Raw genomic sequence first — 16,096 nt, 5'->3', positions numbered from 1 at the left:
TCTTTCATAACTGTACTCGGGTGGCTGAGAGTGGGCGATGCCGGGGGCCGTGGTGCCCCACTGCTCCCGGCTGCCTGGGTCACAGCGGTCAGGCTTGGAGCTCACCAGCAAGGGAGGGCAGACCACCAGGGTTTTTTTTCCCCCCGCTTGCTAGTTTAAGCCTTAAATAGGAAAAAAATAAGTAATTAACGTAATTAAACTTACTCTTTCAATACTGCTTGTCTTGTTTTCCTCTGTTGCCAGTGATGTTTCTGGTGTACTCAGGAGGATGTCCTGCCTGTTCGCAGTCCTTTCTGCTTGTCTTGTCCTCTGCTCGGCAGCTTTTGTTGCTTGAATGCCTCGTACGTGCAGCCAGGCCCATCGTGGCCGGTTTGGTGAGCGCATTGTTTAGCAAATGAAGAAAATGCTGTGGCAGGTGGAAAACGTAACATAGAGACCCAGTGAAAAGCCCGTAAATACCTGCCAGATGTATCTGGTGCTTGCTTAGCAAAACCTCTAAGTGCGACTTTAATTTTGGGCAGATTCCTAAGTCGTAGCGAAATCACTGCGTCCTACACATGCTCCTGAAGTTAAGTATATGCTTATATACTTTGTGAATAGAAATGGCTTATTGAGCTGGCGCCAGCGTGGGGAATTTTGGGACTCCTGCTGTTCTGCTTACAGTATTTTGCAGGAGAGTTTAAGGCTGTAGAATGACACCAACTGGATCCACAGAACAATCTGCTCCTGTTCCCGTGAACTCCAAATTATTTTCCTTCTCACATGCAAAGTTGTACCAAGAGCTGCATTTAAAAACCCATCTGTTGTCCATATTATATCAATAGGAAGAAAAATTTTAGACTTCTAAAATATTCTGGTTACATGTTCCATCCCGCTGTCATCTGTCTTTCAACTACAAGCCATTTCTTGTAGTTGCACTTACTTCTAGCTGCTCAAATCTTTTCCCTCCCACCAACAGATGAAACTCTGAGTTGCCTAAACTGCAGAATTGGAAGCAGGATGCTACAAACTGGTAGTGGAAAGAAAGACTGCTTTCAAAATAAGATGCATTTGATAGTATAACATAAATAAATTGATATAATAGTTTTTTCTTATCGAGCGTGGTAATAGTAATAAATTACTTTAAAAGTTGTTTATATTTTTCATTACACAGATAATATATTTGAAGTATCATCAATGTCTATGTGTGTTTGAATATAATTTGCGACACAAATATGTGATGTGTAACAAAATGTAGCAATTTTTCATTGTTTTTAAAATTTTTACAGCAAAATAAATTATAATTCCAGTGGTGCTGATTATAATTCACCTGCTGATGATCCCCCTTTCCTGTGTTGCACTGGCACTAGCACAAATATATTTCTTGCATGATACACCGCTTTTCCATTGGGAAGCAGTGAAGTTCATCTGTCTTGTTTATTTTAGTTTTGTTGTTACATTTTGGTAAAACAGCCAGTTGTAACAGAACTAGAGAAACAACATCGTATCGTTTCAGGTTTACAAGGTTTTCTTTGCAACTGTAATGAGCACTCAGGGGGGTGCGCACGTATGAGTATTTCCATCTGTTACAGCTCCGTGGCTTTTCTCCCACCGTTTTCAAAGCAGTTGCTTCTCAATGAAGGCTCCAGGATTTTTCAAATGCTGCACTGTGTCCTCCCTGGAGAACTCCATGGGAGACACTCAGGTGATGGGAGCTTTGTAGCCTTTTCCCAGTGAGATACAGATCGCAAACTCAAACTGTCCGTCTCATGATGGTTGGATCGCTAGACCGTAGGTTTGTGAGAGATCCAGTGCTGACACCTGTCTCTATTCCTTGTCAATCCCCTGTGAGGATGCGTGCTCAATATTAGAGCAACGTCTGTTGGGACGTGACCAGTCTTGTTCAGTTGCTCCCCAATATGAGGAACACAAAAGCCTTCATCACGTGTGGCTAATTATCTGCTAAACAGCTCATCTTACCAGGACTTCTGTTTCCAACACCTAAACCCTAGACTCTTATCCCAGTCTCTCTTCAGTGATTTAGCGTTTCTGAGGGCTCAGTGGAAAGTTGCCTCTCTTGCAACCATCCCTTTGGAAGCTGAAGGTCCCTGGTGGGGGAGCGTTTGGCGGGAGCCATTCTTTAACAGGTTAGTGTGGGGCCCAAGAGGATCCCCATCGATGCCTGTTCACAGATTCCCAGTCTTACAGAGGTCACTTTCTGCGATTAAGTAATGGAAGTGAACCACTCAGAGGAAAGTCCTGATATGAAAGGTTTCTGCCCATATAGAAAGATTTTGAGGACAAGATTTGGACTAGGGATAATTCCACACAGAGTGACTGACAGATTTCAGACTTCAGCTCCTGAATTTAAATGCTTGGGTCAAAGGGCAACACTGGTTTCCTCTGTTTATCAGGACATTAAATCAGAGCAGTTCAAGTTTAGACAAGCAGTTGGTAAGACCCCTGTTGCGATGCTGCTGGAGTGTGGGAGGAAGGTCTCGGGATAAAGCATCGGTGGAAAGAGTGGATGAAAAGAACTTAAAGGCGAGCACTAAAAGGAAGATATAATTAATACAGCCATGGAGTTCTGGTGCGGCAGTATGTTGTCCAGTATTTACCTGATACTTTCAAAGAAGCCTAGAGATGTCATGAACCTTTCTGGTACTAAATTTCTGTCTTGAACATTTGTGGGTAGAGAACTGTAAAGCAGCGAGCGTATTCACAACTTTTCTGGGTGATATATGTTCCTATAAAATAAACCATATGTCCTGTTTATTGATTTGCCCCTTGAATGTAAAGGCTCTAAAGTTTGGAAGTATGCACAGGTATAGGATGTGTAGGGAACAAACCAATGTCTGCAGTAGTAGGCAATAATACAAGACTCAGAAGATACTATTTGGGAGTGCCCAGCATGGGGGGGCATGGCAGCGGGCAGGGGCTGTGGGGACGGCTGGGCACTCGCTCTGAAGCAGCCGGGCGCCGGGCAGCAAAACTCAATGCCAGAAACTGCTCTAGTGGGGATATCGCCCAGTTGGTGCTTTTATACATCTTGACTTACAGCACTGACATTCAAATTCAGGTCAAAGATGGAAGAATGGTGGGAGAGAAGGTCAGCAGGGTGTTGCTGTGAGGCAACAGTATGTGTGTGTGTTTGTGAACCTTCCCACTCCTCTGGTTTTCTGCTCCTTCAGTATTGCACCCACCAGATGCACTAGAAAACACCTCTGTTTTTTTGGTACGCAGCAGAAATCATGAACCCCAGCTTCCTGTAAGTGTCTGTCTTTTGGATGCAGCCCCTGCTGCTGTGTAAAAGGAGGCAAAGGGCTGCCCTTGACCTGACGGCCAGGTCGCGCTGGCTAGGTCGCATCCGCGCTGCTAAGGCAGCCCTCTGATGGCAGGCTTGTCTCACGAGAAGGCGGTCGCAATGGCCCAACGCCACGCAGAAGGCAAGCTATCGAGCAGTGTGCCATGGTGCTCAAATGTCTTCCTTTCCCACTTTTATTTAGCCATATGGGTGCACCTGTAGTTGTCAGCTTCAGCTTTCAGCACAGTTTTGCATCTCCGTGCGGATTCTGCGCTGTTTTATGAGTCAACGTGGAAGGTTTTTCCCTTAATGCAGACGCTGACCGACTCTCTCTTGTCTCTTTGAGCATGAGTTGGAATCAGAAGGAGCTTCTGGCAACTGAGTAATTCTGAGATTGCTACCCCTTTGTTAAATGTCTTTAGAGAAATTATTAGGGGCAGGCAGACGGACACAGGCGTGACATTACACACAGTGTGTGATTGCAGGGGTTTTTTTACTTAGGAAACAAGGCTACAAAAGAGATCTTGGGAGGAAGGCAGAATTTATTCCTTTGAGAATACTTTCCGGATAGGAAGCTGTGTGAAAATGGTAAAATGTGATATAAGTGATTTTTGTTATGGTGACTATTATTTTCTCTGTGGTAACATCTAAAGGCTTCTGTGAAGATGTAGGCTTCCTTATCTTTACGTCTTAGACACACTGAATTTACAATGTAAGTATCTGATAGATGAAGACAAAAAGAGGAAAGAAATGTCATCACAGGGATCAAACAGACAGATTGTGAGATGCCCTCCATGGTCAGATATGAAATCTGTTTCTCAAGTCCTATAAGCTGGTGGCACTCCCAGCACCATGCATCACGGAGCAGCACAGAGGTCAATCTTGCGATACTGCGTGAGCCTTTAGCTCCATGTTAAAACTTCAGCCAACCTTTTTCCAGTGAAGCTTTTGACATATTTAAAGTTTATTACATGTATCTTTGTGTTGTGATTCAGACCTAAATTTGTTTTATTCTGAAGTTTAAAGGTCCCATCTGACATAAACCACATTGATTTTGGGGAAGATTTATGGAATAATGTCAGATGCCGCTGTTTTAAAAAATGTTACTGCCTTGCAAAAGTGAATTTGTTGTTTCTTTGTCTAGTAATGTAGTCAGAGCACTTGAAAGGAAGTTTTGGAATAAGGAGATTTCTACCCTCGGGGGGGTAGTATCCTGTGCTTTCGTTAGGTCATGTCAGGCCATTGTTTTGCTTTTCTTATCATAAAGATCTTGTGTCTTTATTCATGCTCAGCTGTGGACTTGAGTTTCCTGGAAGAGAGTGAAATAATTAAGAATTAATACTACAAAATCATATGTACTCTGTTTGAAGCTACATTTGTTTAGTTGAAGACAGTTCTTATGTCTGGATATGTATAGTAATAGGCAGTGTAGATACATACCAGTAATAAGTAGTATTAAAAGTAGTAATCTTGTATCTGTGATTCTCAGTATAGCTGAAAAGAAATGCCATTATTCTCTATAACTGTGAGAAAAGTCAGAACTGAAAGATTCAAGGTCACCCATCAAATGGCTGGTAAAACTGAGGTCTCTTGATCCCTGCTGGTTTTCACCCCTCACTGCCAGCTGATGTTCTCAGTGGCTTTCTCTCTGCCAGTGGATTACACAGTGGCAGAGTTTGGAAAAGGGCACGTTCAAGTTATTGCTCTGGATGCAGGCACTGGGGAGGACGGTCAGGTACAGTGAGTGGTTTGTCAGAAGAAGTAGTCATTAAAGTAGGGTGATTAATGTGGTGCCAGAGGAGGGCACGCGGCATGTTGTGATTGCTCTTAAAATCTGCGAACCGCTACACAAGGTCAGGCAGGCTAAATACGGTCCCAGGGGAGGACGAAGGGCACTGCCAGCCTAAATTGAGAGCTGATATTGCTGTGCAGTTGTGTCATGGGATGGAGGAACACCTCCCTAATGACTTGCTAATGGGATGGCCAAGGCCTCTCTGTCTTGCCTGGTAAATCTGGCTTTGTTCTGGTGTGACAGAGCTGAGACATTAATATAAGTGATGTGAGCAATAGCTTCCCTGGTCACAGCCTGGACGCATGCGCCTGCTTTGCAAATAAGCAGAATTTCTAGCACTGACAGTGAGATGCCTTTCCTTAGAACTAAATTTATCATTAAATAGAAGGAGACATGAGAAGACAAGGCTTGTTAAGTCACCTATGCATGGCACTCTTGCTTTGAAATGTGTTATTCCATTTCCTCCAAGTCTTCCTCGGGGAAACACTTAATTTGGATTTCCTCTGCATTTTACTATCGATTCTGCGGTTGTCGCTATCTGCCTCTAGATTATGGCCATAGTTTCTGCCTACTTTATTTTCTGTCAACCACTGCCACTCTGCTTGCAGGCTGCACCGTGGCACATAGGTTGCTTGCCAGGTAGAGAAGGCGGCAGCAGTCTTGGTAGATGCTAGGAGCAGAGCAGGGGTGCCCTGGGTGACCCCATAAAACAGAGAGTAGGTACGCAGCAGCCGGCAGGTCTGGCAGCCCGCCAGGTTAGCACAGCAACCACCTCCCGCACAGACCGCGTTTTTCCAACAAAAGACCAGCGTGCTCTCACGCAAACAAAAATAAAGAAGTTGCACCTGGGGTATTGCAGTTTTTCCAGGAGGATGGCTCTGACTGAGAGAAGCTGGAGAAAAGGCTCTCTTCTTCACAGAAGTGGCAACACCAGAAAGAGATGAAGCTGCACAGCCATATGAATAAACGTGCAGAATCTGAAACTCGCACTTCTGGCTCATCTATCACATACCATCCTTTTATGGTGTGAGATGAAATGTCCAGTGCCAACTTCAAGCTGCCCTCAGCAGACGCGCTGTTACCTTCTGTCTCAGTGCATGGCCGTAATGTCATCCTGAAAAATAGGATTTTACCTTCCACTTACCCTTCTGGAGACAGCTTGTCAGAGCAACATGGTACCGCAAACTTATCCTGCTTAATGTCAGCTAATTAAATTCATTTTTGAGTATAGCACTAAGTCAATTTAATTCTGTCTTTCAGAGCCTGCAGAGATAGTTGTGGCTCTCAGATGGGTTTCTGTCTCTGCGTAGTGATCAAATCTCTTTGTGCTTTTTCAGACTGACTCTCTGTCTGTCTTTTTCTGTGTGTCTCTCACCTGTACTTGTGATGTTAGGGGACGGGGTGTTTTTTCCCATGCTTTCATAGCCCCAGCATCTACTGTTGCATTTGACAACATGTTCTGTTTAATAACTTTTGTTCTTTGAAATGAAAGTTTCATTACTGTGGCTGGAATAGAAATAGAAATTACTGTGAAATAGTCTTGGTGTTAGATCTTGATTTCAGAGGTTGTTTTTCAAAAGTGTTGATCTTTGGAGGGATGGGTATTCGAGTGACCTTCTAACGCTGAGCTCCTATACCAGCCTCCGGATGATCATCCACATCGCAGTCCAAGTGCAACAGCCTCCAGTAGTGTTTACTGTCTGTCATTCTCAATATATTTTGTGATCACTAACATTCATGCAAATGAGGGGCAGAATTAAAAAAAAAAAAATTTAGTCAAAAAAAGAGAAAGGTCAAAGGAAGCCACAGTGTGGAAAAGAACAATACACTTGATTAAGTAAGTAGTGCTGGTGGAGTATATCATGCCAGAGAAAATCCAATCAATATTTTTTGATTTTAAATGCTCTCTTGTGCAGGTTATAAAAGAAAAAATACTGTTTGTCTGGGGATTTTCATGCATTATTTTTCATACAGCTCTGGCGTGTCCCTCACTCCATTTGTGCAGCTTTGTGCCAGGGAGTGCCTCTGATCTGCTGTTTCTAAGTCCCCTGATGCTGCCGGACGGCAGATCGGTGTGCATCACCGTGGAACCTCCTGCTGTAGTTTACCCCCTGTTTGCAGCTGCTTTTTCTTTCTCTCGTTCTCTTCTCGCTTCCCCTCCCACTTGTTGATGCGGCTTAATTGCGTTCAGACATTACAAGTGCAGAACTGAATTGCCGTTATGAGCAACGTAATTCCTAGTTACTGCAAAACTGCTGCTCTTGTTTATCCCAGGCGATGGCTGGGGTGCATGGGGAGCCATGGTATGAGAAGAAGCTTGTACTGTCGTTGTGCACCATCCTTGTTCTGTATGGAGAAGAGGGCTTCGGTCTGCGTGGATGGAGTCTGACTTATTTTACAGGCAATTGATTTATCCATCCATTTTTTGTGTTGCATAGTAAAGTACACAAGTGCTGTCATGTCTGTAATGTAGCTTCTGATGTCAGAGAGAACTAAATACCAGCTTTCTCACCTTTATAGAAATAATGCGGAAGTTCTGAAGCGGAAAGGCAAATGCCAGGAAAGTAACACTTGAGACTGTGATTTTTTTCTTACATTTGAGAGAAAAGGAGAGGGAAGTTTTTTCAGATCATTAATTATTTTTTTTCTTTCATTTTAAAATATATTTTTTCTGAAAGGTTATTCACAGGTATATTTTTTTCTAATTAGAAGCTGCCTTTTAAAAATTCATAATAAAATGGATGTGTCTGGGGAGTTTTTGAGGCTTAATACTTAGACCTGATTTTAGTCAACAATTCAATGCCTGTATCTTATCAATCTAAGCATTTGGTTTAGATACTTTGTCCATTTTCTAGGTCCTTGTTCATTTTTCAAATGAGCAAATAGTATTTATTGAAGGTGGGGAAAGAATTGCCAAAACCCTGATAAGTCCTAGAGCACAGCAGTGGTTTTATAGGCACTCTCTGAAAACTCGTGTTTGTAATGCCTCTTCAGCTCTGTTGCTGTGAATTTACTGTATGCATTAATATGAATATTTATAATGGAAAAACTTGCATATTTGCTTCTTCAGTGCTGTACTTTGTTGTAAGAAAGGAGTTCTTTGGGGTGAGGGAGTAACTTACCTGTAGTTTAGTACGTATAAATGCAGTTTTATGATTGTCTTAAGACTGACAGACTCAGTTTTGAGAAGTGATGGTGCACTTACGTGCAAGTAAGTTGGCAGCAAAAATTACATTTCAGCTTCCATTAATTTTTCTAACTGTGCCTAATGTTTGCATTTCCTTAAAACATTGCTTGTGAAAATGAAGGTCTTAATTGATGGCCCTGGAGATTACCACTGTCTAGCCATAGAAAATAAACTGAACAGTGTGTATTTTCTTACAGTTCTTTCTTTCTGTAGAGACTATATTGACTTGTGTGTTTAGTTCCCAGTCTTTCTCCCACCAAGATTTTAAGTGCTGGGTCCCCAGTGTACTCCTGTCAACACTAGCTATTTCTATAATTGCCAGAACCACGTACTTAAATACTTCCCATATAATTTCCATTTTTAGATTTCACAACAGATTCCATGCTTCTGCTTCACCTAGAAAGACTTTGCCTTTGCCTTAAAGAGGCTCTTCCAGGACTTGCAATTTCTGAATTGTATTTTTGGGACTTTGGTGTTTCTTTCTCCCCGAAGGAAAGGCACTAGGAAGTCTCTGCCAGAAAGATCTTTGTGAAAGATCCTGCAAGTTGTCAGGTTCACGAGTAGTTCAGTCAGCTCTTAGCAGCTGCTCCTTAGTCCCTCCTGCTCCACCAGAAGTGGTTTGTTTTGAGCAGTTTTGGCTTTCTCCTACATGGTCTCCAAGATCTTGCCATCTCAACTTTGAGCAGAGAGGCAATAAGCTTTGAAAATGGGGCATAACTTGTGGCCTGGAAAATCTGGACCATGGCCTTGACTTGGCCAAAGAAGAGGATAAGGACTCAGTGAAGGAATCTGAGCAAAAGGGAATCAAATGGAGAATTACAAACTCATTTCCTACAGTACACTGAACAGCAGGAAGCCAGTGGTATCTGGTGACGGCTACCAATCTGAATTAGGTTTGAACTGATTTCGCTAGAGATGAAAGACTGTGTTGCTCTTGGTTCCATGTGTTGCAATGCATTTCTGTTCACGATGTAGCTGCTTTGTGGTCATTCTTTTCAATTCATGTAGTGATTCAGAACTTTTGTTTTAGAGTATTAATTTTCCAAGAGTACTGTTAACAGGCAGAAAGAAAAAAAAAAAAAAAGAAAGGAAAAATATTTAAATAAATTATTCACCTGAAAAGTTCTGGTAGTTTTTTAAAAGGTAAATGAAGTGATGCGAGGTAAATGATTAGGTGCAGTCATTAGGGACAGATTGATTAAATGGCTCCAAATAAATCTGCAAGCAGAAAAAGAATGAGTTACATGTCTTACTGTGTTTTCCTGTTGAAGACAGCTGGCCATTTTTAGCAGAATCCTTTTGTGGGGAGGATGCTACAAATAATTTCTCTGGGAGGGAAGATTTTTTTAAGGCTTCAATGGGTTGAGAAAGAATTGCTTTTGTAGGTAAAACAGAGTTATTAGGAAGCAAAATTTAAGCAGTTCAATATAATGGATCTATCTAACACTCAGAAGAATGTCTGTTTTAGGGAAACTGTTATAAAGGATCCCCACCGCAAAACTGGCAGCACTTGGGACCTAACAAATGGGGGCTTCGGAGCATGAACGTGTGAAAACCACTCACCTGCCTGGGAAGTTCTGCCAGGAAGCACATGCAGAGGGCTCACCAGTCCCTCATTTTCAGAAATGCCAAAAGATCATAGAATCACAGAATGGTTTGGGCTGGAAGGGACCTTAAAGACCACCTAGTACCAACCCCCCTGCCATGGCCAGGGACACCCTCCACCAGACCAGGTTCCCCAAAGCCCCATCCAACCTGGCCTTGAACACTGCCAGGGAGGGGGCGTCCACAGCTTCTCTGGGCAACCTGTTCCAGTGCCTCACCACCCTCACAGTGAAGAATTTTTTTCTTAAAATCTAATCTAAATCTGTGCTCTTTTAGTTTGAAGCCATTACCCTTTGTCCTGTCACTACATGCCCTTGTCAACAGTCCCTCTCCAGATTTCTGCATTCCCAGATACACATAGGTACAAAAGAATAAGAAAGCACTATCTCGATTTTGTGGACAGCTTTAACTTACAACGTACACTTAGAATTCTAAGGAGCATACATCCCTAACTCTTCACATCCAGGCATACTGTGAGTGCCCGCAGCCAGCTGGTTCAGCTTGCGCCAAGTCCCCAGCCCATCCGGCGGTGCAGCCCTGCCGGTGGGCATTTGCTTGGTCCTTCCTCCGTCAGCCAACGTGTGCGCTGACCGGTAGTCCCCAGCTGGATTCATGTACGCCAGGCCTCCATGAGTTTCCAGATGAGCCGTCTCTGGCTTGAGCAGAGGTGGCTGTGGGTGAAAGGGAAGGAGCCGCTGCTGGCCTTGCAGAGTGGAGGCAGGTGCGCGAGGTGGTCCCTCAGCTAGCGTATTGCAGTTGGGCAGCGCAGGAACCCCCCCAGCCCCAGCTCGGAGCTGGAGGAGCTGCCTGCCTGCCGGGAGGGACGGGGCTCTCCCCAGTGAAGAGGAGCACTGCTGAAATCCCGGCGATGGGGCATGGCAGAGCACTGCGCCTTTTGCCAGGCGGGGCTGCCTCCGGGCGCTGTTAGTCACTGCTCCGCCGTCTTGCTTACTGCTGCTGGATCCCATGCTGTGGCTCAGCAACTCACCTCAGTGTCTGGCATTTAAGTATGTGTATACTGAAATACAGATACCCACTACTCTGTGCCGATTCTGCTTGCCAACTTGTGTTTATACTGTTTCTGATCAGGCAAACATTAGTTATTACATAGTAGCATTGTACCTAAGTGCACCCTTTACCAATGGTTTGGGGTTTTTTTGGTTTTTTTTTTTTTTTTTTTTGGACCGTGGAGTACGTTCTTTGTAACTTAATCTTTACATGGTTTTACGCTTATTATTGAAGACAAAATACAGAGTATAGGAGACACTGGCTTGCTTAGGTGGCATCAAATGAAGATGTACATGCTGCTAGTGAACTGCATGACGTTGTGGCTGGCCAGTGAAGCATAATAAAGGCAAAAATCAAGACACTTTGGAGGTATGAAGAGTCAAAGAAGCATTAGACTAATTTAAAAAATGTAAACTGTGGCTAAAATCTAAAACCATAATTTCTTTAAAATTCTTTGTTATTTACCAGACTTCCCTCCTGAAAACCTCTTACCCTAGGATGAGATGCAGCTTGTAGAGCAGGAGGAAGATCAGCTTCTGTCTGGGGAGGCTTGATTTAAAAATATATGACCCCAGCTTTGTCTCTGATGTGACTTCTCATTGCTGTGGGTGTGTCTGTACATTTGTGTCTGAGTATATTTCTGAGTATCCTGTAAGTCATATTAGTCACTTTTAAAAATAAAGAGAACCCAATTAATCTGCCTTTTGTATCAATAACTGTGGTTTGTAGCTTTATACACATCCCCATGCATCGCAGGGTGAGTCAATACGATTAACAAACAACAGTTTCTTAATTCCTGTTTCAAACACTTACTTATGGGGATACACAGCCCAAGACAGTTTTCTTTCCTTAATGCTGTAAGCTTTTAGGTTGCCTGACCCTACATTTGTTTCAGTCAGTTGTGATTTTACTATTAGTTTCAGTAAGAAAAAACTTTCTCAGCTCTTAAATTGGAAAGTTTGTTCGTTTGCTGCCACGCGTCTTGTCATGGGAGACAATGCTGCTGGTACAAGCTCATTTTCCACATCTGCATTGGTGACCTACAATATTTATCAAAATATTTAAAAACAGACTCACCCATCAAGTGATTTGTAATGATCTAATTATTATAAATAAGGTGATTGTAGTCACCAATGGGAAAGAAATGCTTTCTGAAGACCCCTTGATCTCAAGAGAATAGTTCACGAGGGAGCTTCAGTGTTGTGTCGTCTTCTAAACCAGCAATTTTCAATGTCAGAAAAAAAGAAAAAAACCGAGATAGAGCCAAACTGGCAATGCATTAGTGAAAGGAATTATGTGCTTGTCAAGGACCCGACAAATGGGAAATCTGACATTCTGTATCTGTCCGCCAAACAGTTACAGCTTCTGCATTAGCATTGGTTTTCATTGCTTTGATAGCATGCCTGAAATCTGGTCTGGAGTAGTGGGCCAAACCAGTTTGGCTACAGCTGGACACTTTTGCTTGCTATTGTGAATAGCTAAATGTTTTCTGTAAGCCTGGGAAGAGCACAGACCCTGTTAATGCAGCGGAGGGATATGTGAAAATACACAGAGGTGTTAGCAGAACTTGATGTAAACCTCTGAATATGATGAACTTACTGTCTGGATTTGTTATGTTTTCAGGTGGGACCCTCTTCTGATATGTGATCTACAGCGAGCTACTTTGAATCGTATGATGACAATGTTATCACTGCCACATCTCTGGGAACCAGTTATTCGTAAGTATACGGTATGTGAACGTCTGCATCTTACATTAACTGTTGCTTGTCGGAACAACGCAGAAACAATAACATGAAGGTGCTAAAAGTCATTGAAGTAAATGTTGAGCCACATGTACAATCAATTACACTGAGCTGTTCCAGCAGATGTTTATCTGCTAGGCCTGGTCTGTGTGCAGAACAGTGAACTTGAAAATGAATTTATTTACAGATATTGCTAGAAACATTCTACCACTGTTTCCTTTGGATGAAGTTATACTGGTACAGTGATGATATGTAGATATACAGACTATTATTCTCTTCCTCAAGCAGGAGGGGGTGGTAGCAGTAGCATGAAGGGTTCTGTACTTTAACTATATCGCTGCAGTTAAAGCAGTACTATTTTTGCTTTTAGGAAAGGTCTTTAATTCCTTTTCTCCTTCATTCCATTTTCAATTTTTGGTCAATCTAAATTAGATTCATTTCACACACCAGTGAATCCCTAAAGAAGTGTAAATTAATTCCATTTTACCAAACTCAGGCAGATGATGGCAGGTATTCCCTTGATGTTTAGCTTTACATCACCCACCATCTTTGACCAAGATTTCAATAGGAATTAAATCCATATATTGAGCCTTTTTTCCTCACTCTGTATAAAGAATTGGAGACTGAAACCCACATTTAGTGAAGGGAGGCTATTTAATTTATGACCTATGATGCCAAAAATGTAAGGTCGCTGATAGCTGGCGTGTTTTTCTTTTCTACTGTTCTGGCTTGAAATTGTTAACACACACTCAGGTCCTGTAAAACCCTAAGCAAACTGGTTTTATGAGAGTGGTTACATCATTGTTTTATGTTCTGAAGCAGTTCGTAGCACATCACATAACTGTTAGCATGGAGCATCTTCATCTGATTTATGGCCCTGATGCAACTCCTGCTGAAGCTGGTGGAAAAATGTTTCTTCATGCTGATGGGAGTTGAATCGCACTGCATGTAACACCTGAGACTTTTGTTTAAGTAATGTTCCCTGCATAGAGCTTTTTCTACTGATTTGCCACATTTTAGAGATTAAGTATTAAAGATACAAGCATAAAACAGAATTACAAGGAAATGGATTGCCAAAATAACCTAAAAGAGGACTCAATTATTGAAAATGCTTGTCTAGCTTCAAAAGTTATAAAGTGATGAGGAGAGATGACTGCTTGCTCCAAAAGTATATATCTGGGTTTAACATGCTGTATTTTTATATATGATTTTGAAGACAATGTTTGTCAGAAATGTGAATGATTTGCTTCTACATCAGTGATGTGAGAGTGGGAAGGAGCAGGGAGAGAAAGGTCATGCTTCATCGACCAATTTAGTGTGTTTTGGGAGAGCAGTTCACAACTCAGGTGACTTGGGTGCTGAGTGGTGAAAAGGTTTCCAAATCTGGCTGGACTCTGGGTCAGTTTGAAGAGAAGCTCCTGGAGGCGACATCTGCCAGTGCAGTGAGAGAGCGTTGGTCCTGCTCGTGCCGGCAGGGCTTCTAGCGCGCCTGTGTAGCCACCCACAGTAATCCCAGCTGGCCAAATACCATCAACCCGACCCTTTGCAGATTTTTTTCTATGCGTTTGTTCAGACGTCTCCTCTATCGTCCATATCTAAGCACCTTTTCAGGAGGGATATAGGAATAATAATCTCTGTTGCTCTTGTTTCTTCCGGGCTGATTCATTTCTAAACATTCAGAATTGTTTGTTGATAGGTATTTTTTAAAGAAGTCATTTTGGGGTGCGTGTGAGCATTGGTAATGGAAAGCTGGTTTGAAGAAGATGAGTTTTCCATTCTGCAGGGGCAGAGGTCTGGAAAGGACCCAGCAGGCCAGCTGGTCTGCTTTCCTGCCGTCACAGGTGTCTCGTCATGAAAAGGATGAATGCGTCTTGGTTGACATTTTCACTTTTTTTGGTGGAATGCGGCTTTTTGCCAGTGGAGGGGAACTCTCAGAGAGCGGAGGGCAGGTTGTTGGGGAGAAGTGGTTGTTGGAATGGTGATCTCCAAGTTCCCTGGGCACAAAGAGCAAGCAGCCGTCTCAGTGCCGCGCTTTTAATGAGCTGTGCAGCAAGGGTGTGTCTCGCACCTTGTGAGGCTTCTTCTGATATGCTGTAATAACTCTCACGGACTTGCCATCTACCCAAATCACGATGAAATTTCCTTTGACCGGTGAATGCAGGAATCAGAAGGAAGTGAAGGGTTTTGTGTTTGTCTTTCCTTTTGGATGTTATTTTGGTGTTCCTCTTTTGCCGGTTCTCATATAGCATTGCAAACGTTTCAGGAAACTAATCGGCAAGAGCACAGCTCATATAAAAGATCGGCCTGCTGGAGGACGAGGCTTTGCTTATTACAGAAAAGCTTCTGAGACAAGTCACAGCTGAAAAGATTACACACTTCCACAGGAAATTAAATTTCAGGTAATATAGTGAAAGAATGACAAAATGGAAAGGGCATATATAACGTATTTGTGATTATTAAGTGGTAGAAAAATGAAAACTTGAGATCCAATAAAGTGCATGTAATTTAGATATGGATGCAAAATTCCTAATAGCTTTAAAAAAACTTGGCCCTCCACCTTCCTTTACCCTCTTTCGGTGTTGTCTCAATGTGGAAAATCATTAACGCCTTGTAAAATTATGTCGACTTTTGGGCACGTGATACTATAAAGCGTTTAAAACAAGTTTCAGAGCAGTCCTATGGAGTCCAGTTAGATTGCATTTTTCAGGAGAAGGTGCATACGTGACACCAGACTGGGAATGAGAGGCAAGAGCTTCCTTCTCTGCCTGGTCCTTCTCCCACGTGGACGTGCAGTGCTGACAGAGGGGGAAACTTTCCTTCCCCGCCTGCCCGTGCCCCTCGTCGATGGTGGGTGGAAGTCCCAGGCCCGTCCCAGCCGCTGACCGGAGGCTGGCGTCGCCGGTGCGGTCTGGCTGCAGGCGCGCAGGGGACCGTTCCGGTTGCACACCTGCTGAGGGGACCGCTTGGTGCCAAGCTCCTCGCTGCTCGCCTAAGGTGCGGGCAGGTGACGCATCGCCTCTTCCTCTCCTCCTCAGGGTCAGCGTAGGCGCCACGCTGAGCCGGACTCTCTCCTGGCCAGGTGCTTTCATGGCAAAACGTAGGTTTTCTTTCAAAGGGGATGGTAATAACTTGAAACATTTTAATAACTTTTCCTATAAGATCTGGTTACCTGCCGTTGGAAAGAATAAGCAGGACTCTGGCAGATTTAACTTTATTAACCATCATAAATCCTTTCCCTTTTGACTCTAATCAGTCCCTGGAGTCCTTTTAATGCTCTTGACATTGCACTGGCCTTTCATCACAGCACAATATACATTTTCCTGTAACTAGAAAACCAATGGTGAGAGCCTTATGTAAACCCGAGGTAATGGATGCAGCGGTGGGGACGTGCGACTGTCAGACGCTTGCTGCCAGTGCAAGGAGGAGAGGGAGCTTATTCTGCCAGCACAGCTCTTCCCTTGGTGGAGGGAAGGAGAGGG

The 16,096-nt window shown here is 43.2% G+C and overlaps 1 protein-coding gene across 5 annotated transcripts in view; it reads left to right on the top strand.

The window, feature by feature from the left end:
• The window catches only part of HIVEP2 (HIVEP zinc finger 2), a 141,632-nt gene that overhangs the window by 24,040 nt on the left and 101,496 nt on the right, over positions 1-16,096 (top strand). For 3 of the 5 annotated variants that reach the window (XM_075748272.1, XM_075748268.1, XM_075748271.1), the window contains exon 2: positions 12,499-12,604. The gene's annotated coding sequence lies outside the window, so the exon portion shown is untranslated. The remainder of the gene's footprint in view (positions 1-12,498; positions 12,605-16,096) is intronic. The other 2 variants (XM_075748275.1, XM_075748274.1) reach the window with 1 other exon arrangement.

This window comes from Balearica regulorum, chromosome 3 (assembly GCF_011004875.1).
Source record: "Balearica regulorum gibbericeps isolate bBalReg1 chromosome 3, bBalReg1.pri, whole genome shotgun sequence".
Taxonomy (NCBI): domain Eukaryota; kingdom Metazoa; phylum Chordata; class Aves; order Gruiformes; family Gruidae; genus Balearica; species Balearica regulorum.
Note: the sequence above shows the minus strand (reverse complement) of the source record. Positions and strands in the feature narration are given on the sequence as shown.